The 15,279-nt window shown below is 33.8% G+C and overlaps 1 protein-coding gene across 1 annotated transcript in view; it reads left to right on the top strand.

Annotated features, from left to right (window-relative positions):
- The window catches only part of LOC136037378 (synaptotagmin-15-like), a 182,953-nt gene that overhangs the window by 32,880 nt on the left and 134,794 nt on the right, over positions 1-15,279 (top strand). The gene's annotated exons all lie outside the window — the stretch shown is intronic.

The raw sequence follows: 15,279 nt of genomic DNA, 5'->3' as shown, positions 1-15,279 counted from the left end.
GGCCTGTATAGGGTTTCGCCACTCTAAATTCTCTACCCAGCACAGTGTTGTGGCTACCACAGAATATCCATGGCATCCCCGCGTCAGGTATCACCCCCAAAATACATGCCTATGAAAAAAAAAACAGCAAATGTAAAACAACCAAGTAAAACCGAAACAAGCTTATCCTGTTAATATATCCCTCCCTTTAGCAACAATAGGTAAACTAAATATTATAAATTTTACAAAATCACAAATATTAACACATTGCGAAAAACCTGAATGAACTAAACAATTATAGAATTCATCTTTACCATGTGGCTAATTTTTAAGAAAATCCACTCAATTAGAAACACAATTCAAAATAAATGGCACTGCGACAACATTTCTCGAACCTCCGAAATTAGTTGAAAATTTCTTTAAGTATTTCTAGATTATTCTTTGATATTTATTTAAAAGTTCGTTATAATGAAAACTAAATTTTTTAAATTGCCAAGTTAATTTATTTGCAGAAAAACCTCTTGATATCAATTTTTGGCTTAAGATTTTACATCTATTTTTAAAATCAATATAATTACTACAAATCCTTGCATAACGAAGTAACTGTGAGAAAAACGCTGAATATGTGATATTTGAGTGTATATTACTTTCAGGGAATGGGAAACTAATCACTTCAAAATCAAAATCATCCGTTTTATTATACATTTTAAAACTTAATTTATTATTATCACAAATATTAATATTTAAATCTAAGAAATGATCTTCATGACAAGCGCCATGACTAGGCTCAAGAATAAGCTCTGATGGATATATATTTTTAGAAATATCAATGAAATCCTTACAATTTAAGACCAAAATATCATCTAAATATCTTTTATTATTTGACAAAGCATGTTTTAAATTAATTGGATTATTCTTATCCATCATATATTTATATTCTAGTTGACTTAAAAACAAGTCAGCTATAAATGGGCTGGCATTCCCCCCCATGGGAATTCCCACAATTTGCTTGTACAAATCACCCCCAAATCTTATATAAGTATTGTATAAAACAAATTCCAATAACTCAAAAATCATATCCAAGCTGTAACATCTCAAGTTAACTGTAGTATTAAAGCAGTTTGTCCATATAGCTTTTTTATTATAAATGTCTATTTTTAAGAACCTTTTACTAGATAAGAGGAAAGATTTCTTGATAACAGTTTTTAAATTATCAAACACTACATTAAGTGATAAATTAGTATACATTGTCGCAAAATCGAAAGACTCAATTCTTTTAGCTGAAACCATTGTTAAAGAATCTATCACCTGCAGTGAATTATTAACACTCCAATATGGATTAAAATTCGAATTTTTTTTAATACCAGACCAATAGGTTTTAAGTTTATTTACAATTTCCTTTAAAATTAAAGAGAGGTCAGTAGCAGCAATGCGGGTTGGACATTTAGCTGCTCCAGCAATAAACCGTGGTTTAGGGGGATTCTTATGAAATTTTACAGTCCAATATAGGAAAGGGAACTTTTTATCATTGTCATTTAATTTACTATTAAAATTTTTAAAAAGTATTTCTTCAGTCTTTTCAATTAAATTCTCATCCTCTATATTTACCTTTTCGTAAACATTAGTTGTGTATAACTCCCTTTTTAAGATATCACAATACAGCTTCTGACAAATTATGGCAAAATTATTATTAGCTTTATCCACTGGCACAATTACAAATTAATTCTTTAGATAAGCAATTGCTTGTTTAATCTTCGCATTATAAAATAATGATTTAGTGTTACTATTTTTTAAGTTAGAATATATTTTATTTCTTATTCTACTAATAATTAGTTCTTCCAACTTTGAAAACTCTCTTTATTTTTATTCTCTTTCTTACACCACTTATCAATAAATAAATCAAAATCATTTTCCAAGCCATCAAGAACACTCGATTGTTTCAGATGATGAGAAAGACGGAAATTAGCCCCTTTATTCATTATAATTTGAAGATCATCTTGCTTTATTATTGACAAGTCCCCTGTTATAACATGTTTGTAAGTAGGATTTACAAATGGGCCAAGTTGCTTACAATTACAAACCGGTTTCCAATTTATATCACTATCTAGTCTTTTTAGTATTAAATTATAATTAAAAATAATTTGCCCAATAGTTTTTGAAAATTTATAAGTTAAAACTGGACTATCATTATAATTCAAATTACTAGGAAGGGCCTGTTTCATATGCCGCTGATTTAAAATTTCTGGTAAATTAATATCTTCAATCTGCTTACAAGTAAAATTAATATATATTCTTAAAACACACTGGCCCAACATAATATAAAGAAAGAAAACAATCAAAATACAAAGAGAAAAAACATAAAATTTTGACTCTGCCCTGGCTGAACACATTTTTATCACCCGGAATGTAATATTTTATTCAAACAAGCCAGCTTAATTTCAAATGATAAAGGTACTGTACAGCACTACAGAGAAGCTGCAGAAATTTATAGATATCAACATTTAGGTCTAGCTTTGAATAGAGATTCCAGTGATTTAAGAATAAATGAGTCATATTTCGGTTTCTCAAAAGAGAAGCCGATACTTTAGTAATCCCTGAAATGAACCTCGATTCACCTTCCTAATTACATAATCAAACATGTCAACAACACTTTAGGTTTAAAAAATGTCTGTAAGCAATGCAATTTTTAAAATAAAAAATCAAATGACATAGTTCTTCAAATTATTTGATTGCTGATTCGTTTGCTTGAGTGAATAATTTTTTTCTTTTATTTCTTTTATTTCTTTTCTTTTCTTTGCTTTTCTTTTTATTTAAAAATAATTTTTTTTTCTTTTATTTCTCACTTGTTTGCTAGTATTCGTCGATGGCAGTTCATAATTTTTTGGATTTTGTGCAAATCGCGGATATTGGCGAATGACTAGCTTTATGGTTGTTAGGTATTGGGTTTTAACTCTTACAATTGTTGGATTTTATTGAATTTTATTTATCTTTTAATTTTTTTTTTCATTGGTTTCTTATCACATTTACTTTCCGCATTTATTTTGTTGGTATTCTCTTCGGCATTTTCGTTGAATACATTATTTTATTGGCACTGATGAAGAGAGGCGGTTATCCTCTCGAATTATTCGCTTGATGTGTTTTAGTATTATCGTTTGGCCTTAAAAGAAATTTCTTTTTTATTTTAGTTTGATGCAACTTCTTTTTATAAATTCAATAGTAAAAAGGTTGTTTGAAGTACCTTAGTCAGCAGACAGATTTTTTTTTTTAAATCTATTACTTCGAAAATAGTGAGAAAATTTAAAACTTAAAACAAGCAGATACCAGCTTATAGAAGATTTCTACCTTTTCAATAAATATATTCTCGTTCACGTGTATAAACTCATGATAGAATCTGTTGCTGTTAAAGAAATTAAACCTAAACAAACAACAGTGCAAATAAGAAGAGAGAAGAATTAAAAATAAAAGGAAACTTCTGCTCCCCTTCCCCACAAAAGAAATAAGAGAAAAGCTTGAGCATCGTTTGTAATTTAAGAAAAATTAAAAAAAAATTTAATTGAAGGGTTTCTTTAGCTGACTTTTCTTCTATACAATTTGAAGAATGGTTAAAACAAAGAATTAATTGCTCAGAATCAGTTGCGCAGTTGACTGACCTTCACTTATACATTGTTATAGAAAAAAATGTATGCAAGCTTGAGTAGGTGTCCTTGTAATTTTATAAAAATAAATAAATTGTTTTTCAATAGATATTGTGTTTTCATTAAAGTATGAATAACTCCTTTGACTTTTGGATGGTTTTAAAGGGGGCTGCAATGCCAAACATATTCTATTCTCAGGTTTGATTTCATTGCTCATTGTAGTTTCTGTTTCTTTTAGTCATTATTTTTTCATTCATAATCATTTCTGTTTCTTTGAAATGTGACATCATATATAAGCAGTTTTTGTTTCTTCTAACTTTTATATTCACTCCTTGCCTTGCATAAATAAAAATGTTCTAAAATTTAGGTTATCTTTGTCATACAAATGAAATAGTTTTTTTTTAATTCACTCCGTAAGACTTTTAGTTTCTTAGATTCTTTCATATTTAATGATTAATTGCCCAACATGCCGAGCTAAACCTTAGAGAACTGCCTTTTTTTTATTATGAGAAAAGCACCTATCACTAATACTGACTATTTGAAATGTCTTCCGATACTTAAAAAGTATTTTGATACAGAAACTTCGTTGACAGTGTTCATATATGTGTCTTACCAACCATCACTTAGAAATTCAAATAGAATCACCAATGGAGCTGAGTGAGCAAAAAGTTTGTTACTGCTTTGTTTGCATTGATGATCTTCCCCAGATGATCACCAAACATGAATATGTTTGAAATCCCTTCCATTGCTCTGGATATTTATCCCAGACAGTAATAAGTATAGTTATCAGAAAATACTATATCTCAACTTATGAAAACAAAGAAAGGAAATAATAAATGAAAAGAGAAAAATTAAATAGGTGAAAAGCGAGGATTTTATCAGCCAGTAGCAAAAAATGAAAAACAAGCAAATATTTCGACAAGGACCTCCGCCAAATCGTCCTCAGTGCTAGAAACAAAATAAAAAAGAGGAAAAAGAAAAAAAGAAACAAAGAAGAAACAACAACAAAAAATCTAACCTTCTTAAGTGAACTGTACGAGAGGAAAAGAGAAGAAGCACGAGAAGACACTGAATCAAACAACAAAAACCAACTTGAAATCAATGAAAGAGAAGTTACCAATTAGATTGAGTATCCTTTGCCTTGCAACAGATTTCGCCCGACTACAATTTCGGTTTTCATTATATATGCAGACAGGTTTTCTTAAATTAGACTATAAATTAGCTATAAATAGAGACACGGGAGATATTTGCTTAAGCCCAATTTATAACAATTTAATATTAAAAGACTCTATGAAGATTTTTGCCCAGTCTAATTTAAATGCGGACAACCTGTCCGCATATATAATGAAAACCGAAATTGTAGACAGGCAAAATCTGTTGCAAGGCAAAGGATACTTATTCAATCTAATTGATGACTTCTCTTTCATTGATATCAAGTTAGTTTTCGTTGTTCAATTCAGTGTCTTTCTTTCTCTCGTACAGTTCACTTAAGAAGGTTAGATTTTGTTCTTGTTTCTTCTTTGTTTCTTTTTTTTTCTTTTTCCTCTTTCTTATTTTTTTGAGCACTGAGGACGACTTGGCGGAGGTCCTTGTCGAAATATTTGCTTGTTTTTCATTTTTTGCTACTTGCTGATAAAATCCTCGTTTTTCGCCTATTTAATTTTTCTCTTTTCATTTATTATTTCCTTTCTTTGTTTTCATACGTCATGTATACGAGACCATACACCAGTATGGTCTCAGAATGTATTTACTATCTCTCAATCAGTCGATGTCTGAAAAGTAGCAGGGATAATTACCAGAATCTTTAATATCCTTTAAGGTGACTTAACTTTGATCATTTTCAAAACTAGTGGGATATTACCGGTGAACACAAGGAAAAATCAAAAACTTCAAGACCTCGAACATAATTCCCACGTGCACTGCAGTAAAGTTATTTAAGATTACATGTGATCTGCAACTGAAAGAATTCAGCCTGGTGATTTAAAAAATAAATAATTGAATTTGGTATCGTATGGTAGACAAGACTGCTTGGATAGCTTATACTTTAATTTAAGATATATAGTCTTATTTGAGGGTTCGTTTGGTAAACACTTTATTTTGGATATAACCTATTTATACAGTAAGCCCAAGCCGGTGTGATTTCCCTATAGACATTTATTGAAACTTCATTCATAATCGGATTATTTTCATTTGTTGGCTAATTGGTAGTTTTGATATTTAAATGCAAATTCCCTTTGGACTTAGTGATTTATTAATTAAGGAGATTTTCATACAGGGATTTAAGAACTTGAATATATTTCAGTTTTATTAATAATCGAGCCGAAGAGGGGAGTTTTTTGTGACAAGGGTTATTGTACCTGCCAGGAGTGGTTTCTCCCTTAAACTGTGGGGGTCAGGTAGGAAGAAACTATGCTTTCCTCGCTTATTATCACTAAATTATAGTTAAATCGCTCTATGATTGTATCGTTTGATAAGAACCTTGGATAACGACCCTATATGAAATTGGACTTGATTACGGATAGCATTTAGTGACGTCGATGTAATGGGTGAATACCAATATGTATACTCGCCTGTGCTGAACTTTAAGCAGACCTGCCTGCGACATCTGGATATTGCAAAGGAGGCAGTTCTCACTACCGCAAGTAAGTTTTTTCTTATGAAAGAAGTAATAAAGACTTTGACCATGAGACTTTGACGAAAATAATTGAAAGTTATGATGGTGATTGGATTAAAGAAAGAAGAGCTCAGACTGGGAGAGAAATATTGATGGGTGATATGTACGAAAGCCTTAAAGTAGTAGAAAATATTATCAGTTGGACGTTCAGGTTTACAATCTGGAAGATCTCACAGGTACCACGTGTCCCCCAAGATGTTTTAACAGCATTAACTATACGTGTCAATGAATGCACTGAAAAACTTGAGTCCCTCGTTGACGAATGCAGAACTTGTGTGCCTACCCCCAGTGAATGGCCACCACTTCCCTCCCCTCAAAAGGATGTATGTCGTGTATTTATTGGTAACATTTCTCCGAAAGTAGCTGAATCAGGCACCAAACAAAAGGAGTTTTGGATCAAATTTGTTGATCAAGAACAAGTCCAAAAAATAGACTTAGTGAGACGAGGTATCGTTGCTTATCTCAAATCAGAAGGGGCTGCCAAAGTCCCCTCCAGTTCACTGATTGGCAAGCCCGAACTGAAAGTGAAATATCGGAAACCAAAATTCGCCACAGTTGCCAAATTTATCCCTCAAAGTACTACACCAGATGATATCCGCAAAAATAATTCTAGCATACTAGAAGCTAAGTGATACGGCAAATCAGGTACCGTAAAACTCCTTTTTGGTAATGCCCTTGCTCGAGACAAAGCTCTGAAACTAGGGTTTTATGTGGAGTATACCCATCTGATAGTAACCAAATTTACAGAAGTCCCCAAACACTGCTTTCTTTGCCAGTCTTTTGACCATCTTGCTCGCAACTGCACAAACGAGGTCAAGTTTTCTCGTTGTGCAGGCTCCGACGTATCGACGAAAGAAAACTCATGTAGCGCAGAATCTGTGCAGTGTGCCCTCTGCCCAAATGGGCATAACGCCCACCCAAGTTACAGTTTCCGTTGCCCCACATTTAAGAAAGTGTTACTGAAGAGGAAAGACGGAAACAAATGACTGAACTTTCAATATTTCAAGAAATGTGTATGGGCATAATACGGCAAAATTAGCATATATTCATTAAATGTGTTCGAGCTTTAATGTCGTGTGTCTCCAAGAGCACCTTCTCACAAGTGACAACTTCGGCTTACTGCAACAAATTCCTCCTAAAACCATTTTTCCTTCACGAAGCTAAGCGTCGATATATTCGTGGCAGCTAGCAGTAGAATTCCCAGGAATTCTAAAGGGAATTCCCAGGAAAAATCTGGATTTTTCTTCATTACTGTCTGCTTACCGACAAATCTTAACAGTGACCAATCGGAGAAAATGTTCTCAGAAGTGTGTAACCGCTTAAGTAGGCTCACTCATAAGCTTGGCAACAGGCGCTACGTGATTTGTGGCGATTTTCAGTGCGACCCAAACAGTCTTGGTTAACTAACAGATATACCTCTCGCCAGCTTACCTGACGATGTCTCCACATATACGAAAAGTCAGCAATTTACTTATTTTTATAATTCAGGCTCGACTAGTAATATTGACCATGTTTTAACCAACATAAGACTACTGGGATCAGTTCTAGTTGAATCAGAACACACAATGAGTGACCATCTTAGCCTAAGTTTCAAAGTTCCATTCAAGCCAGTTGCCTCCACCCCAAAAAGTTTAAAATTCTATATTAAGTCGGAGTGGTTGAAAATAAACAGAGAGCAGTACGCTGCCACATCTGATAGTATTCTAAACAAAGTTAAAGTACCGTATCATCTGTTGCTACATGGAACTAAAAACCCAATAGCCTTGGAAATTTATTGTTGGGAGATAATTCATGCAATGAAAGTTGCAGAGACCGCTGCTGTATCAAGTGCAAAATTGGGAAAGGCGCTCGCAAACCGGGATGGGATACCTAACCCAAATTCAAAATTGTTGAACGACGAGCCAAGTTTTGGTATCACATGAGACCCTGTTTAATCTTTTCCGAAGAACCAAAAACGAATACAGTATGCTGGTTGACAGAGCAAAGATGGAAAGTGCTGACCGTGCATCTAAAGAAACGATCAGTAATCCATACTACATGTGGAAGTGTTTCAAGAAATCCTGTCTGGAAAGTCGACCTGCCTCAAACATTAGTGAGGAAGATTGGGTTTGGCATTGCAGTAGCGTATTTAAATTTAAGAACTTGGAGCTGGAAAGTGCCCGTGAAACTAGTTTGAAATGTAAATTAGAGCCACATTTAAAAAAAGCAGCACATTTGTAATTGTTCCTGAAGATATAAACTGTACTATCCGTCAGTTAAAGCGCCTGAAAGTCCCTGGTTTCGATTGCATATCTACAGAACACATCCAACACGGGTCCGACTTATTCCACCAACATCTTACCTTGTTATATCAGATGTGTATTGATTCTGCAACGTTGCGACAGTCTCTTCATACTGGTATAGTTATTAATATATTTAAAAAAAGATAAAAATGGAAATGAGTGCTCCGGTTACCGCCCAATAGCAGTTTCTACCGCATTGAGTAAAGTGTTTGAACGTCTTATACTTTCAGAAATAGAATCCAAGTGCTCGCTAGATCACCGTAAGTTTGGTTTCCGTCAGAATTTGGTTTTTCCTTTTGCTCACAGGGTTCTGAAAAAGAGCTATAGCTAAAGCAAAAAATTTGGGCTTGCCCCTATTTATATGTAGCGTAGACATGTCATCGGCTTTTGACTTAGTAATTCAAGCGCAAGTATTAATAAAGTTGTTGGAGTGCGGAGTTAACGCTGACGTTGTAGCAAGTCTTAAATGTTGGTATGATCATTCTTTCGTTAGAATTAAGTTAAATGAAGAAACTCTGTCATTACCAGGGAAAATTCTAAGAGGTCTGAAACAATGTTCAATACTTAGCCCTATGCTGGTCAGTATATTGACTTCATCTGTAACTAAAGGTATTAATGGTTGCCTTATAATTTGTTTGTGTGATCGTAGCCTATTGTGTTATACTGACGACGTACTTATGATAAGTAGCAACCTTTCTACTCTCCAGTGCTATCTAGGCCAGCTAACTCGTGGATATGATTGTTTAGGCTTAAGTGTGAACGCTGAGAAAACCGAGTTTTAAATCGTTGGTTCACGGCAATGCATGCAAAAATCGGCCACTTCGTATGGTGTTGTATGTGGGGCAAAATTATTTCCAGAAAACAGCTGAAATACCTCGGTAGCACTTACGGATGTAGCGTAACAAGCACTAGAACTCTTTTAGAAGAGAATATATATAAGGCAATGAGACTCAGCTATACAAAATTAGCTTCCCTTAAGTATACATTTAATAGAAAAGCACTATCTCGACTGTATTCAGCTGTCGCTCTGCCACACCTGTGGTATTTCGCACCTCTATGGGAGTGGCTTTCAGCAACAGAAAAATTGAAGCTTCGTTAAGCCTATTGCAAGTAACTCAAATTTTTACTGCGTATGCCTCTCTACGAAAGAAATTCCTCATTTCTAAACCGGTGTAATATGGATGATATGATATTTGAGGTTGAAGAGTCGGCAAGGTCTAAGTCCCTTAGCAAACTGGCAAGTTTCTTACCTTTACATATTCTTACCTTTACAGACCTCTGACTTACTGACTGTCCTTTCAGGCCATCTTGAAGCCCTGTTCAATAGTTCGTGGCAAAGGGGTAGAGACTCGGCTCAATAGTAACCGATACTCTAAAAACTATAAGAAACTCTATGAAAACTCTAACTATAAAAACTATAAAAACTCTAAAAATATCAATAGATACATTAAAGAGAATCAGCTTACTATGATGATTCTAACTATATAAAATTCATCTATTTACCAATCAAAAGTTACGAGCCAGAAAAAAATTGTCTGATTTTTTAAATAAGGGAGAAACGCCCCCGAAAAATTAAAATAATCTTACTGAAAACCACACTATCAGATTCAATGTACCAGAGAACCCTAGTGTAGAATTTTTAAGCTCTTATCTGCAAAAATGTGAAATTATGCAATTTATACCAGAAGACAGATTACGGATGCGTGTTAATTTTTTCCCCAGGGGTGCTTGCATCGAAATAACAGTCCTAGAAGATCGGGGGAGGATGCATTTGAATAAAAATTAAAAGTTCTAGTGTCCTTTTTAAGTTACCACAAAGATTGGAAGTCAACTGGGCCCCCTCATACGCCCATTTTTTCCCCAAAATCATCTAATAAAATTTTGAAATAGCTATTTCGTTCAATATAGTTAAAAGATCAAATAGTTATGTCTTTAGGTTTAAAATTACCCGCTAAAGTCTGTGGGGAGAGGCCTGTAAGTTATGAAATCCGCCCATTCTTCACGTGTAGGATTTATTGTTGGGAGTTATACAGAATTTGTTTTCGAGGGTGGGGGGGGGTACTTGGGCTAGATTTATGTAAGAAGAATTTTCTTTGGGGAGGAGAATTTCCGGGGGAACTGGGTATTCCAGGGGAAATGTTCCGCTAGTGGGATTTGACAGAATACCTATCCTAAATTCTTTTTAAATGTCTTAAATTCCCTTTTCCGAGTTTTTAAAGTGGAAATGTTCCAAGGGAAATATCCAGGGGCTTTTTTCCACGTGTTTTGATATCCGGGAAATAATTTCCGCGGAATTGGGAGTTTCTGGAGTGATCGTGAAATTGATTACAGATTAAAGTCTTATTCAAATGAAAGAATGCCAAGAAGAATTTTTCAGACTGATACGTCCGCAAGCAATTTTACCGGTAGGGGGATTCCCAGTGAGGATAGAACTGTCTTGAGAAAACTTGACGGGGGGGGGCAGTTTACGTTGGATGAAATTTCCACGGAGGAGTTTTCCGAGAGGAGGAGGGATATATTTCATAGACGATGAGCCAGATTTATCGATATTATTTGAAAGACGAAAGAAAATTATTCCATATATAAAGGGTTATCCCTCCTCGGTTCCTTGCTCTTTATGTTAAAGTTTGACTGTTTGTCTCAACTTTTTAAGAGTGCTTATTGAAACACGGGGGCCATTTAATTAGAATAAAAAGCTTTTTTAATGCTAATAGCTTCAGCGTAAAGGAAAAGGTATTGATGAGGAGGTAGCCCTTTATCTACGGAATAAATCTGCCAGAATGAATACACAAATTTATTTTTCATTTTTCATGTACTGTTAGCCAAATGCGAACCTCTACTAGATAAAAACGTTCAGAAATCAAACATAAAACGATATTTTTTTTATAAACTGGAAGTTAGGAGTAACATTAAACTTAAAACGAACAGAAATAATTCAGACATGAAAGGGGCTATCCCCTCCTTAACGCTTTGCTCTTTACGCTAAAGTTTCTATTATTTAAAAAATAGAGGTGTGACAAAGAGTCAAACTTGAGCGTTAATAGCGGGGCATTAAGGAGGGAAAGCCTATTTCTTATACGGAATAATTTCTGTTCGTTTTAAGTTTTAATATTGCTCTTTACTTTCATTAATTTGCACTAATTCCGTTACACAATAGCATTTGTAGTGAGGGATGTTAGCTATTTCATTATGCTGCCCAATAAAAAACAAATGAATAAAATAGACAGGACAATAATAATAATAATAATAATAATAATAATAATAATAATAATAATAATAATAATAATAACAATAATAATAATAATAATAATAATAATAATAATAATAATAATAATAATAATAATAATAATAGTAATAATAATAATAATTTATTCCAGAAAAAGCCCGTGGGCCATAGAAAATTTACATAGCAAAAACAAATAACAAATTAACTAAAATGAATTAATACTATTTAAAGAAAACGCTAAGGATGTGCCGCTGTAATCCTGACAAACCTTGCTATCCTTTTAATACTCATGAAATTTGTCTCTTTCATTCTATTTATCATTCATATCTCATTCAATCATTCAATTGGACGCATTCACACAAAAAATATATTAAGCTTTCATCCTGAGATCCACACATAGAACAAGCAAAAGATTCTACCTTCTCCCCTTTTCTCCCTTGATACTTTCTTTTCTCACCAATCAAAAATCCATTTCCCCTCCTATCCAAATAAGCCTTCAAATCCTCTCTACTTAACCCAACCTTCCAAAATATCCCCTCCCCCAACTACCCCTTATCTGTCTATACAATTGTAACGGCCCTGAACGATCCAGACTTGCCTGCCATATCTGGATTTCTTGGTTCTTCAACCTCTCTTGTACCTCCCTTATTACTATTTTCTCCATGCCCATAATCCCCTTTCCTTCATTCCACCATTCCCCTAATCCATACTTATCTAAGATATCCTTAATCTCCGCCGGCCATCCTGCTTTACCTTTCTGTTTCAACGCCTCTAGGTATGCTGCCTTTGCTAATAGTATCTCCTTGAATGTAACGACCATAGACATTTTATAATTATAAACATATTTTTGTTCTTATTACTCAATATTTTTGGCACTTGGGGGGGGGGAGCAATCTCTATTTTTCTGGGCACTGAAATCAGCAATTAGAATACCAAATTTTAGATGCCTTTTGATTTTGATATCCTTTTCGAAAGTAAAACAGTTCAAAATAGGGATGAAACCTTTTAATTGACAGTGAACAGATATGAAATTATTTAACTGGATATTTCGAACACATATACAGTGTTCATCATCAGCAGTTTTAATCATTCTTTCACTGTCAATTAAAAGGTTTCATCCCTATTTTGAACTGTTTTACTTTCGTCATGGAAAGGCAGTGTGGTCTTCGAAGTTATCCACGTCGAGTATATGGGGATAATATGACCAAGGAGGTGTAAAAATTAAGTTTTACTGCTGATGATGAACACTGTATATGTGTTCGAAATATCCAGTTAAATAATATTATATCTGTTCACTGTCAATTAAAAGGTTTCATCCCTATTTTGACTGTTTTACTTTCGTCATGGAAAGGCACTGTGGTCTTCGAAGTTATCTACATCGATATTCTTTTGATTTTAGATTTAAAAGGGTGATGCCGGATGGCAAAAAGCCGAATTTAGTTGTTGCCCTCCTGGGATCTGGACAAGGTGAATTCTCTAAAAAAAAAGTATCTGAGACATAGATTCCCATACAATGAAGTATAACAGCTCTATTTATGACCTCATTGCTAAATTTGAAATCCTTTGTTTCTACTCTAATAAAGGTAACCTTCCTTGTTTCAAACTTACTTACAGTTCAGAAGCCAAGCTATGCATAAGAAAGCAAGAAAGAGGTTATTTGTTCTTTTAAATGGTTATATTGGCAGCTGCTGCAACGTTGGAAGACGGGCTTTCTAACTGCCTTGCAAAAAAAAGCAGAAAACTGAAGCTTCTTCGCCACGAAGATCTCTTGAGGATCTAACAAAAACTAAATAAAAGCAAAAGGTCAGGAAATAATTAACTTATGTCAATTCTCTGAGACATAAGTTAAACCTACTTCACATTTTAAGCTTAAATAGCAAACCGCAGACCGTTTGTGTCGAAATCTACAATTTTTTATTATACATTTGGCTCTTGGCTTAGCCATTGGCTATAGCCTGTAATTGCTTGTTATAGTGTAATAACACACCCTTGTAGGGTGTAATAATTTGCTTGTTATAGAATATGTTCGTGAAAATGTAATCCAACGTAACTCTATAACGGATGTAAAACATATAAAAGATCTGAAGCAGAAATGGCCTCTCACGACAAAAACCAAAAACGTCTATCCTACCAACAACAGATCTGGCCATAGACCACATTTTTTTAGATTTACCTGTATATTTTAGATCTAAAGCACCTAAAGACAAGAGGCCTTTAGTGACCGATAGATATAAAGGCATATAAAGGAATAACCGTGCAAATGAAAAAGTGTATTGTCATATTGATAGTCTTATACTATAGAACATATGCTAATATTTACTATAGCAACTTTTTTGGTTTCGAAAGTTGGTTTGGTATTTGTTTAATAACTTAGAAGTCTAGATTGGTCGGTCCCTACTCCTTTGAACTTGGCTGAATGTACTTTTTCTTCATTTTTCCTTGTGTTTATACTGGTATTTTAATGAAACGAAATGGTTTAAAAACGTATCATATAGGCAAGTGTGTATTCTCTTGATGAGCCCTTGTATTGGGTTGCCACCTCTGAATTATTTGTTTTTTGTTGTTTTTTTTTACTGGTTTTAATATTTTGTAAATGACGACTTATACTTACTTACGACACGACTGCCTGTCCATGGATTATTCTTTATGGTTGATTGTGCATGGCTATGCTGTTTGACCTATGTAATTGTATGGATGAGTAGGGTTAATGCCTCATTCAAGTACTGATCTATATTAATTACCAATGTAGGAAAACCGTCTTCCTTTTCTCTTTTTTTTTATGTGTGTTCATGCTGTTGCATTGGTGATTTCATTTTTCATTATAATCCAAGCATTCAGTAAATAATTCTTTGTCCTCCTACCTAAACAAAATTCATAGTAGACCCCACCCCTATTCTTTTTAGAAGGAATTTATCTGCTTGCAACTGTGGTTTGCAAGTTTTGTTTGCAATTCAATTTATAATTTATTTTCTTCCTTTTTCTTTATTTTTCAGAAAATAGAATTACCCATTGGAAGAAAAAATTCCCTAAAAAGTATTTGTTACCTTTCTCACCAATGTTTTGCAGTCTCATTTATTTATTACTTCCTGTTTTTGCAACTAAAAGATGTAACAGTCTCCATGTGAAAGTAATTTTCCAGAGTAAAGACTTTTGAAAACATGTGTCTTCTTGTGCTTTTCACTTCGACAAATGTTTTTATCAAACAGTTCGTGGTAACGAACTGTAGTAAGGAGCGACCCGGCTCAATGGTAAACGAAACTCTAAAAAATGGAATTTTGATGCTAAAAGATACATCAAAAGAATCAAATTTCCATCCTGGTTTTAAATATATAAGTTTCATCAAATTTAGTATTTGTCATCAAAAGTTACGAGCCTGAGAAAATTTTCCTTGTTTTGGAGAATAGGAGGGAAAACCCCCTAAAATTCATAGCATCTTAACGAAAACGTATCAGAGAACCCTATAGCAAAAATTTCAAGCTCCTA

This window comes from Artemia franciscana, chromosome 16 (genome assembly GCF_032884065.1).
Source record: "Artemia franciscana chromosome 16, ASM3288406v1, whole genome shotgun sequence".
Classification (NCBI taxonomy): domain Eukaryota; kingdom Metazoa; phylum Arthropoda; class Branchiopoda; order Anostraca; family Artemiidae; genus Artemia; species Artemia franciscana.
This window is presented reverse-complemented; position numbering and strand designations above follow the sequence as displayed.